At 28.6% G+C, this 13,365-nt stretch overlaps 2 long non-coding RNA genes across 2 annotated transcripts; both read left to right on the plus strand.

The window, feature by feature from the left end:
* The first annotated feature begins 303 nt into the window (after window positions 1-303).
* On the plus strand, window positions 304-1,274 carry LOC114180386. The gene is made up of 3 exons (XR_003603685.1): window positions 304-394; window positions 588-638; window positions 820-1,274. It is a non-coding gene; the product is annotated as an uncharacterized LOC114180386 (long non-coding RNA).
* A 5,276-nt stretch (window positions 1,275-6,550) lies between these two features.
* On the plus strand, window positions 6,551-7,776 carry LOC114180420. The gene is made up of 3 exons (XR_003603691.1): window positions 6,551-6,643; window positions 6,763-7,190; window positions 7,507-7,776. It is a non-coding gene; the product is annotated as an uncharacterized LOC114180420 (long non-coding RNA).
* Window positions 7,777-13,365: the final 5,589 nt, after the last annotated feature.

Raw genomic sequence — 13,365 nt, forward strand, 5'->3', positions numbered from 1 at the left:
AGAACAGGCTTTAATTAAAAAAAATAAAAACATGAAAAAGTAACACATATGAATATATATTAAATTTATCAAAAAACTAATAGATGATGCTTAATAATAAATACATGTAACGGAGATTCATAGAAGTCTTAACGAAACTGAAATGGTAATTTAATGATAATAATGACTCGCTTTAAAAGAAAAGAAAATTATTAAATTATATAATTAATATCAATAATTTTTATTTAAGCTATTCATCTCTCATGTTTCATTTTGCATCTATATATATAGAGGATATACACAGAGTTCTCAACAGAAACAATTAAGCAAAAGATGAAAAGAACAAAGACGAAAATATATATTTTTACAAGAGTGAGGAGATTCCTCTCAAAATCAAATCACGGAAGTACCAAAGGTATATATACATGATTTCTAGTTACTCTGATTCAACACCAATATTAGTTTGTATACATTTTTTTTTGTTTTGTTATTTTGTGCTCACCAGAAAAATAATATAAATTGATTTTCATAAAAAATTGCATTGATCTTAAATTGACTCTATGATTATATATACACTACTGATTTTTACTATATATTTTCTGAATCAGGACAAAACTTCTTGACTGAGGGAATGAACATAAAGGGCTGAAGGTTATTTTGTAAGTGATTAGTTTCTACTTTTATTTTTAGCTTTCAATGTGGTAGATTTTAAATTGTATCTCAGGCAGTAGTAATTTATATTATTTAAAAACTTTGATTGCAGTTGCTTCAAATTTCGCTGAAGTTGATGCTCTAAATTTATGAATTGATGAATTTTGTGTGAAAACTTAAACTATGCAGGTTCAAGTTTTGTTCCCAATTGTGATAGGGTAGGTCTGCAGTATACACTAAAATAGAGGTGAATACTGGAGAATAATAGTGAGAAGTGAAGAAAATGTTGAGAACAAAAGATTAAAGAAGCAAAGATACTGGGAAAGTTGGGAAAAGCCAGAAATCAAATGGAGAAGAGACACTACTACTACAAGGACAAATCTTCAATGTACTAAACTCTAATATGACCAAAAATGATAATAAAAGAGAAGCAAATTCTGATTAAAATGCTGCAACTATCTATAATCAATTTTTCCAATTACATGTGTTTGGTAAATGATTACTTATTTATTGTATAAGATGATGTATTGACCCAATAAGCGTGTTAATATAGAAGTAGGTCTTGTTGGTGTTTTGAAAATAGAGAATGAAATAACTTCGTTAATGTACTCTCAATCATTTGATATGTTGATCACTGTATATGTACAAGGATTGAGACAGTTGAGTGTATTATATATAAACACTTTAACGAGTATTCTGGTAACTTGTGTGCCATTTTAATTTATTGATTTGACATAGCATGATTCAGAAAGTATAGTACTTTGATGTGATGTATATAATATAGTTGCTAGTTTTCATGTTATTCTAAAATGTTCGTAGTTCATACTACATTTAAACAATGTATTTCAGTTATATGAAATCGCATTTGATTGAAATAAGGTATTTATTCTCCATGTCATAAAAGGGTCGAATGAATTTGGTCACATTGTTTTTGTAAATATAAAAGTGAGAACAAGACGATAAAAGAGAGAAAAGTAAACACTACAAGAATTTAACGTGGTTCAACATATAATATGTATGTCTATGTTCATGACTATACTAGGAAGTATTTTATTTCTATATGCATATCAAGCTTTACATATGGTTGCTTATGAAACAAAATAGATAACAACATCTCACAATACTAAACGAATTGAGACTAAATCAACCTCCATAATACTAATAGTTAATGCATACATGAGTGATAAGTGTCTAATTTGAGTTAATTTTGAGATGAATTTGATACTTATCTTGTTTTGATTATATTAAGTTTTTGTTAAATTTACCCCGATATAGCTTGTTTTGCAGTTTCTAGCACCAAAATAAAGTCAAACTAGACAAATAAAGAAAGTAGATGAATTTCAAGCAATTCTAGGTAAAACTGTGACTGATGCAGTTGAGCGACAAAATTGAGAATGAGCCACAAAGAGAAAATTCCTTGGAAGAGAAACCTCAAGTACTAAACTAGAGGTTGATCCATAAAGACTCCTTCTCAAATAAGTTATTTCAAGAGTTGAGCATCAGACCATGAGGCTGGTCCAAAAAGAAAACTCACATAGTAAAGAAACCTCTACTATTGAGCTACAAGTGCACTGTGGAGCAATGTTTTGGATAGTTTATAAAAACAAAGTTGTACCCATTATGAGGAGTTAAGCCTCTCTTGTCTTGATGTTAATAGAGCATAAAAGAGCATGGCTACTCAAAGCATTAAATTGTTTACATCCATTATGAGGAGTTAAGCCTCTCTTGTCTTGATGTTAAGATGTAACCCTTTCAAACTCTCTTGTACGAGTATTATTTTATTTATTAAAGTATGTTTTTGTTTACATGTTAAGAATTAGTTTGTGCTTGTTGTTGGATGAATTGATCACTCATATATGATTTCATTGGACTAGGATTGGGTAAGAGCTGGTTCCAAGTTGTGGTTCAAATGATTCTCCTCCTGCTTTTAGATGCAAGGAATAGATATAAGACTCTAACTAATTATAGAGTTTTGATCCTAATGCAAGTGATTTATTAAAGTAGTCACTGAGGATTTATACTAAAAGTTTGACTATGTTAGGCTCTAGGTATGAGGAATGGACCTAAAGTTACTTTCAAAAGAATTCTCAAGACATGAACACTTGCATATTTATAAATAATAATTGGATTGGTACAAGAGAGGGAAAAATGGTGAAGTCTAACCTCACCACGTCTTCATCATATTGAATACAACCTTGTTAATCATATTTGTCTTTTTCAACATGTTTTTATTCAACTTTTTATTATAACAAAATTGCTTTAAATACTTGTCACACAACTCAAATACTATATTTTTTAAATCAAACTAGTTTAAACATCATGTATTTTACCAAATCCCTATCGATATAACATTTATTGTACTACAAACTACTAAGTATACTAGCCGGAAAAAAATGATTGCATTAAAACATCAACACTGAGTAGATGCTAAAATAAATATATATGCCATTTAACATTGTCATAGGAATGGTTAGTAGAGTCCACTTAATAGTGGACACTAATAAAGATGGCCTAGTTGATTATAACGCAACATCAAAATTTAAAAACGTAAAATTAGTTTTTACTTTATTTTATATAATAAATAAATATTTGTGTTAGAGCCGTACTAACGTCAATTTAGCCAATGCTAATAAAGTATGCTTAATGTTTGATGCTAATAAATACTTCTTTTGGGTATATATATAAAAGTTAATGTCAGTTAAGTCGAAGTTAATTTATATGTTTTGAATATGTGCGCGATGAATAGGAACCATAAATTATTTATATTCTAAAAGCCTAGATTTAAAGATGATAATTTTTTTCAATAACAATTTTTCTCTCTCATTTTGTATAATTTCCTCACATTTCTTTGTTTTATCCACACACATCTTATTAATTCACATTTTGCTCCTCGTCTTCATTCACGCTAATCTCCTCCATCCACTACAATTATTTTTCGATTCTTTTGTTTTATATTTTATTTTATTAAAGAAGTAGGCGTTGTAGGAGAAATTCTTATTTGAAATTACTATCATTAGTATCGACCATACCACGTTAAATTAAATGAATTTTTTAAGATAAGAAATCTTAGTGTTATTAACTAGCACTAAATTCTTTTAATTAAAATTTTAATTTCTAAAGTAGTACTAAATTAGCATCAAGTGAGTCGACACCACTTACAGTTGGCTATGAAAAGTTAACACTAATGAATTAAAGTCTATAATTTTAAAGTTGTACTGAAGAACTATTGAAATCTAACACTATTGGTTATTAGTGTCCACTTTTACATGTTGAATGATATTAAAATGTTTTAATTAAAAATTAAAAATTTAAAAATTAATGATGAACTAACATCAATTAAGCTTACATTATTTAGAGTCAAGCTTCAAAAAGTGTTATAATATTGAAGAGTATACTAAATCACATGAGTAATAAAGTAGAGAATCCAAATATCGTTTTCTCAAGAGACTCATGTTTGTTCAGAAAAAAATTATGATTATTTACTAATTAAGGCTAAGAATTTTGAAATAATTAAAATATTGTTTTTTAATAAGATAATTCTAAATTCTAGAAACAATTAAATTGATTAAATTAACTATGTGGTAGAGACTTCATCAGAGTTGGATTTCATGTTCTAATGCAATGTAAATACACTACACAATATACTTTCAATTTTTTACTCTAACAATTATACCACAAGCTAACATGTCCTAATTCCTTAGAGGCAAGTCTAAACCTTAATAATAAAAAAATTTAATCCCTTAGATACTTTTACCAAAAGTTTGCATTAAGTTCAAATGTTTAAATCGACTAATTGATAAAAATCTACCAAAATAAAGTTCGCATTAAGTTCAGATGTTTAAAGTTTTACCAAGTATATTAAAAATTTTATCCTAATAAAGGTTCTAAACTATTTCCCAATAATTAGATACTATAAAATAAGCAATCAATAATAATGCAATTATGAATAAGAATAGAACACAAGATTAATGAAAAAAAAGTATATTAAATAGTAGAAATCACAAAGAGTAAAGCTACATTACGTTCAACCCAATCAATAAGGGAATTGGTTACTCTTAACCATTATGAGCACTAGAAAATGGATAAATTATGAAAATAATGGTGATGATGACATTTATAGTATCTTTGTCGTCTCTCTCCTAGGGTTAGTTCCCTATACCCAAAATATAGTTTTCTAATTCTTTGACACATTTATATTTAAAGAGTTTCGTAACGTGCTGGTCGTTGGGTGTGAGCTAGAGTCATTGGGCAACTTGGGCCTTTTCGTTAAGCGAATCAAACTTTCTCACTCGGTGAATGTACTAACTGGAATGGGTTTGAAATATGTACTTGAATGATAATCCTTGATTTATTCTTCAATTTTTTGAGATCTCCACTTATCTATACAATATTTTACAAATAAAATTTAAATACTTATATTTTCCAAAATTATCTAATCAAATCTTAATTATCTAAAAATAACAATAAAAATACCCATAAAATATAAATATAGGCATAATAAAAAACTTGATAATGCCAATTATAAAAATACCCCACACTTAAACTTTTTCATGTCCTTAAAAAATATAAAACTATTAATAATAAAAACTCATTAGGTCAACCTATCAAAATAACATAAGACTAAATGACTTCGCAATCCTAATTATGGAGTAGAAGAGAATTTCGCTTGAAGCTAAAAAATTCAAGATAGAATGGAATGATTCTTTATATCACTTCAATCCTAAAAGGATATAAGAGATAATAACCATAAAGCTCACAAAAAATCAATGTTTCATTATGCAGGCAAATCTTTATCAATTATCACTCATAATGAGCATGTTGTAAAACAATTTTATCATTGTCCATCATCTAATTTACACAATTCACATATCTAGTTAGATCAAAAGGTGTTAGATCAAAAGGTCTTTCAAAAATTGTAACGATTGACTAAAAGAAATATGGTTTTTCAACAATTCAAAAATACCACTAAGCCGAAGAGAAAACTAAATGTAAATAAATAAAATATTAGCATAAAATGAGTTTGATATGTTAAAAAAGATTTAACATTATTGGATTAAAAAAACTATATTCATTCACTTTTAAAGTTTGAAACAACCATGAATTTTAATTTCATATCAAAGTTTAAAAACTAAAAATATATTTAACATCCCGTATATATATATATATATATATATATATATATATATATATATATATATATATATATATACATATATATATATATATATATATATATATATATATATATATATATAATTTTAAAGATGTAATCCCCTGCAACACAAATTTAACACTATTAATTAATTATCATCTACTTTATTTTTTTAGTCTCTGCTAACATGAAATATCTATTTTCTTTTATTTATTTGTTTATATATATATATATATATATATATATATATATATATTTATAATTATATATTACACTTAATTAATATAATCATTAATTATATTGTAATTGTGATAAATGCACCCATTAAATAAATAAATAAATGGGTGTATTGTAAACTGTAGAATATTAATTGCTACAAGTTATAGTTCTTAAATATAATTTAATGTTTGTATTAATTTATATTAATAAAGTGTGTATAATATTAACTGCACGGATTAAATATATTATCTCATATATAATTAATGCATTTAATTATATATTACATTTAATTAATATAATAATTAATATTATTGAAATTGTGATGAATGCACCCGTTAGATAAATAAATGTATGTATAGTAAACGGTAGAATATTAATTGTTAATTGCTATATGCATTTTATAAATCATAAATAATAATTTAATGAAAATAATAATTCATTTTAAAAGAAATTACTAAAATATTTAATTTTTTTTGACCTACTTATTTAATCTATATATATGTGACATTCAAAGAGTTCTCAGTCAAGTTATAAAATGGGCAGCGACAACCTAAGCAAAGATGAAGAGGACAAGGACAACAATGTATACTTTTTAAAGAATGATGATCCTAATCTCATAATCAGATCAAGGAAATACCAAAGGTATTTGATTTCTAGTTAATCACACTCAACTTTAAAGCAAAACTACATCTTATAATTTCTTTCAATTAACCAACTCTATAATCACACTACTGATTTTTCTATATCTCTTTTTAAATTAGGAGAAACCTTTATGATCGCAGGGGTAACCTTCGGATAAAAAGTTTGGGGTTGTTCCCCAATAAATGGTTAGTTTCCTACTTCACTTCTAAGTTTTATATTTCGATTTTGCCATATGAGATAGTTAGGTTTTTCGTTTCTCTTCTTTCATATTACATCACGAACAAGTAGTTTATATTAACCAAGAACTTTGATTGTAGTTGCTCCAAATTTCACATCTGCAATTTTCTTAATTGGAGATGTGCAACATATAAGGGTAAGACTGTTGTTGATTACTTAGTTAAAGTCCTGAATTTATTATTTCATAATATAAACCTTTTTCTTAATGTTTCTCAAGACAGGTATCGATGAGGTGCAACTAATTATGAAGACTTTCATGAATAGTTCGACTTTCATAAATAGTTCTAAAGTTGAACCTGACCGTTACAAGGTAAATGAAGTAATGTATGATCTGATTTGATGTAATTTTATAATTGCTTATTATTCACCCACTAGATTCAATTTTTATTATATCTACACATTCCTTCATGTTATTTCTCTAATTGTACGAATTCCCTATTATTGAAATATATTTAGTTATTCTGCAATTTGACAATATTCATTGCTTTGAACCTTTAGTTGGTACAACTTTTGAAATCTGTTATATTTTACCATATTTATTTTATTTTTAAAAAGTATATGTAAATTATTATTATTAATATTATTCTCGTACAATATTATCTCAACATGCTCTAATATGTTTGTAGGAAGGATGAAGAATCTACATGAGCAATATGTTCAATGTACAGAGAGAAATTGAGGATGCTCTTGAAAAGTTTAATGACTAATTCAGCAGTCCATGAATCCTCATAATTTCACATTATTTGAAAAATGTGATGATGAGATCGCAATAAATGGGTTGTGCAATTCAAAAGATATGATTGGGTGAAAAGAAAGATGAGAGGAGATTCCAACTTTACAACATCATTTTAGCTTTTTAATGTAATGTTACTTTTTTTTTCCATAGTAATTATCATGTAAGAAGAAAAAGAAGTCAGAAATAAACTTCAATTTATACTTTTACTCCTGTTAAGTGTAATTTTAACTTTTCAAGTAAATATCAATAATAAGATTAGTTTATAGTGTTTTTTGTTTTTTGTTTTTTTTTCAAGTACTCAAATTTCAATTACATCTAATTTATTCAAGTAATAATCTAAGTACTCAAATTGTTTTTTGTTTATTACATTGTTTTGTTAATAAAAAAGAAAGTATTAAAGAGAAATTTCAATGGATAGAAGTCATGAATGAGCAAATGAAGTCAATTTTTTCTACCAACAAGAAGAAATATATTAATAGGACCAATAGGGTTGCCCCAATCCAAATACAAAAAACAAAAAAGGAAGAAAAAAAATCATCAAGAACAAATTTAGACTATACATCTTTCTCTCTCATAATTATTGTCCACCAAATTGCAAGAGAAAAAGGATAACCAAAAAAGGAGACTTGGGACATTAACATGATCTAGCACTCTTGTTGCCAGTTTGGATCCTACACACAAGTATAGATTCCATAATCGAAAAAAAAAACAAGTCATCTCAACAAAATTATTTATGCTATCCTAGTAGGTTCTTACCATATCAAAAACCAAAAAAGACTTAAGCAACACAACACTATATATAGATAGAATTTCATTCTGAACCCATATAAACAGAGAACATTACCTTCACGTCCTCACCTCATCAGATAATATAATAGTCTACTGATACAAGGGACAAGAAACGAGTCCACCACCAACCTAAACAAAAAAGCCTAATATCTGTTAAAGGCACAAAGATCATTAACACATGGTTGAGCACAAATACAAATCAGAGTATGAGAAAAATGCTTTAGGAATTTTATAAAGTATTCAAGACCATAATTTAAGTTGAGCTAGAGTGAACACTTCATCAACATCAATTCTTGCATTTTTAAAAATGATATTGTTTCTTTCATTCCAAATGCACCATATATAATGATCACCCACATACATCGCCACAAATTTGTTGCAATTTTTATTCATACTTTGGAGTTCAAAGTGAATGAAGTGTCAAACTACTATATTGTGATGTACAGATGATAGTCACACGTCTTTCAAACATGTGTAGCCACCTTACACCCAAAAGAACAAATGACTAACAGATTCTACATTAATTCCATACATCACACAAGTATTCTTACTCAAATACACACCCTTCTATGTAAATTATCATATGCTGCCACTTTATTAAAAATAACTCGTTATTCAAAGAAATTGTAGTTATGTATGTGGATTTTGTGTTGATCAATTGTAAATGAATGTTCGAACAAAAGGATGGATGTTCAGGAATTGATAAATGAAGATTTAAGGTGAGATTGAATGGTAAAGGCTTTACATTAAAAGAAGATTTTGATTATAATGATGTTTTCTTTCATGTAGTGAGACATATATTCCTTTGGGTGTTATTAACCACAATTGTTGAGCTTGACTTTGAGTTGGAACAAATGAATGTTAAAATTACATTTCTATCTACATACTTAGAAGAGATAATCTACATAAAATAACCAAAAGGATTTAAGGAAGGAGACGAAGGATTATATTTGTGAGCTAAATAGATACCTGTGTTGATCCTAGAATAGAGTATTCATGAAGATTTGATGAATCAACATGCATGGGTTTAAAGACTTGAAGCGGTGAAATCTTTAAATGGCGATGTGAGATGTGAAGACCATTGATTTCAAGCCTTTGAATGTGTCATTAATTGTAAAATTGTAACAATTCAACATATGGCCTTACTCTCTTTTTGAAAAACTTTTGAAATCATATTTGGTTTTACCGCATGAGTTTGATTTTTTTAATGTTTTCACTCTAGTGAAGAATTTTTGTTCAAGTAAAAATAAAACATAAACTCAATCTTTGTTGTAACATCCCATTTAATAGTTTTTAGGCTACTAAACAAAATATTATATCATGATCAAGCAAAGCAGATAGTAGAAATAGGCCAATATAGAGTATTAATATAGTCATCCAAAATAACTATAGAAGTACCAACTATATTTACAGCCTATGCTAGAAAGAATTAACAGAAAATCCAATTGTTAAACAAAACATGGAACAGAGCCTACTATTGGATATCTCAAACCACTGACTCAACTCCTATCCAAGAGGAGAATGTCTTCACCTGTATCTTTCTATGCTCACACCAATTGATAGATGATCATTGCAAAGGAGAAATCACACAAAGAGCAACAAACACAAGCAAGAAAGGTAAGCTAATTTGATTAAAAGAAACATGCAGCTCAATTATAACTATCATGCAATTTTTTGTCTCATTTTCACTAGAATCCCTTAAACCACCATAATACAACACAACTATATGACTCTAGACGTAATATCCAGATTATGTAAGCTACATTGGACCTCTTGGTGGCATGCACCTGTGATGGTTACCAAACTTTGCAGAGTTTGGCCTCAAGGGGTTATCACCCAACCACTCACAGGGTAAGTCCCCTTCTCGTCTAAGACTTGATCAAGTCCAAAGACTAGGACCTCTTGCTACTCCTCACGACATAATCCATTCTGCTTTATCTGAGCGTGAATGATTATTGGAGTTTCGAGATACTCCCAATAGTGAGTCCTTATGACCTTACATACTCTAAAAACATATCCCTTTTTAGAATTTCCCTTGAAATTCTAGTTCAATCGCACATTCTCATAATCAAAATCATGCATTTATGCCACACATGTTGCCAAAACACCAATTCAAGCATATCATTATCAAAGCCACACTTTATCATTTCAAGTATAATTCCATTCTACACTAACAGAAAAATAATTGTTCAACTACAGGAGTCCTCGCTCAAGCTAGAAGGTCTCGCCCAGGCGAAAGAGTTTTCTCGCCTAAGCGGACCATTCTCGCTTGAGCGAGACTCCAAATAGAGAGCAATTCGAAAAACTGGGCAAATTCTCGCTCAGGCTAAGCTTTCTCGTTTAGGCGAGACCTTCTCCTGCTCAAGCGAGAATCACTCTCCTAGGCGAGAATTCACACAGGGACAAAGATGAGTTTTCTGGTGTTTTCGCTCAAGCGAGAGCTGCTCGCCTAGGCGAAAACATCAGAGTTCCCAACTTGTTCTTGCATGCAAACCCAGCAATCAAGGGTATTTCTCAATCAAACTCAGAATCAACCGTTCAAACAATAATCCAACACTCAATTATGGAATTAACACTATCATAGATGCATTTTATGTAGAAATTTAAGAGATAGATTAGCTTCCCTTACCTCTACAATCACCACTTGCAAGGAATAACTCCCAACAGGAAGGTACCACAACTGCACAACCTAAGGAATTGGAATATAGATACACAGAGTGAGAATGAAACCCTAATTCGACTCAACAAGATTGAAGCTCCAGAATTCGAAAATTGAAGAGAAAGGAGAAATTGAAGTTGACTTACGTGTAGGGGAAGGATGTTTGGTTTGAAGGAGGGGTTCTGCACTAGTCTCAAGCTTGCTTGCTGCAATAGGAAGAGAGGAATGGATCAGACAATGGATAAGAGCTCAAGCCCCTTTTTAGAGAGGACGTGGAAAACAGGAAGAGGAATGTAGAGTGAGAGTGGTTTTAGGAAGAATGCAAGCTTTGTGAATTATGCATAGGAGAGAAAGAAAGAATAAAAAGGGGGGTCTCACACTTGTTCTTGATTGAATTTTTGTTTATGCGAGACCATTTTTGCTTAAGCTAAAAAAAAAGGTTGTTTTTCTTTTTATTTCTTTAGTAGTTTGAATGTGTAATGTATAATACAAAGGTAAAAAGAATATTAATTTAAGCTATGTGGTATGAAAATGGTGGCTGAAAATGATATAAATTTGGGTATTATTTATTTTTGTATGTGGTATTTGTGTGATAATGTGCTATAATTATATTATGTCACTATAAAAAAGAATGTATTTAACGGAGATTATTTATCAAAAGGTAATTTTTGTTAATCTTGGTTAAATTTCAAATAGTTTATTTCCAAACCTCAACAAAATACTATAGGTTTGTTTCAAACATCCGCTAATATTACTAGAAAACCAACCTTTTAACGATAATCTTTAAAAAGGTAAGTTTGACTGTTGTTTGGTATGTTGACTATCCGGTTAACTCTTCATCTTGAAAAGAATTTTATTTATCTTTCTGTCTAAGAACAAAACAGTAAATAATTACATAAATCTTTGTCACATAACTTTTTGTATTTAAAGTGTTCATGTGTAGGGATGTCAACGGGGTGGATAGGGTACGGGTAGTAGTTTTTTCGTACCCTATCCGCTGGATAAATATTTGTCCCGTATCCGTATCCATATCCGTCGGGTATCCGTTATGCGGATACCTGCTTATTTTTTTCATATCCGCAGGTATCTACGGGTACCCGCGAGTATTTACAAAATTATTTAAAAAATAAATATTTAATTATAAATTCAAATAAAATAAAATAAACTACATAATTATCATAAATTTTAAATAAAGTTCAAATAAACTCAAGTTCATACAAGTCCAAATAATTATAAAAGTAAATATAAAATGACGTTCAACATAATGAAAATTTTTTAATTAGTGTTTTGATAAAAAAGTTCACTTTCTCCAATTGATTCTTAATAAATAAACAAAATAAACAAATAATAAACCTCAATTGCCACGTGCCAAATATTCTTATTTTGATTCCATCATTTGACAACAAGCATACCATAAACGTCATTGTCTATATAGGATTTGATGTATATGCCCAATTTCAAATAAAGAAAAGAGAAGAATATCAAGGGGTGTACTTGGAAAAAGACAACATACCAATACTTGAAGTTTGAAGAATGAAGACAAAAGACTAGATGTGCAACTTAGAAAAAATTAGGCCAAAATGTTTTTTACTAATATATATATATATATATATATATATATATATATATATATATATATATATATATGAGAGTAATTTTGTGAATTAAAGTTTAATGGGTACGGGTATCCACGGGTACGGATACTATGATACCCGTACCCGCCTTGTTAACATGCGGGTATCAAAAATACCCGTACCTATGGGTAGCGGGTATCCATATTTAATATCAATTTCCTACTCGTTGCGGGTTTTATCTACGGATACCCGCGAGTACGTATTTTTTTGACATCCCTAGTCATGTGTAGGCGTTGATGGTTTAGCTACATATTTTCACTATAAGAAAATATTTTATTAGTAATGTTACTAAACAAAGTTTTTACTAAAAATTGTTACTTAATATACTGACCAATTTAGTTACTAATTTATAAAATAAAATATTTTTAATTACTAAAACAGTTATTATTATAAATGAAAAATTATAATTAATCTCTACATTGGTTTCTAAAATTTAGCTACTAAGGTTTTAACTACCAAAAAAAATTGATCACTAAACATTAGCTACCTTGATTTTATTACCAAAGAAAATGGTTTTTAAATTAGTTTCTAATTAATTATGACCAATTTAGCGACCAATTACAATCTTTTATTCATAATTTTTTTAGTAACTAATAATTTTTTATTTTGTAAATTGATATCTAAATTAGTCACTATAGTAACAACTTTTGATCACTAAAATTGGTTA

The sequence above is a fragment of the Vigna unguiculata genome, chromosome 4 (assembly GCF_004118075.2).
Source record: "Vigna unguiculata cultivar IT97K-499-35 chromosome 4, ASM411807v1, whole genome shotgun sequence".
Classification (NCBI taxonomy): Eukaryota; Viridiplantae; Streptophyta; class Magnoliopsida; order Fabales; family Fabaceae; genus Vigna; species Vigna unguiculata.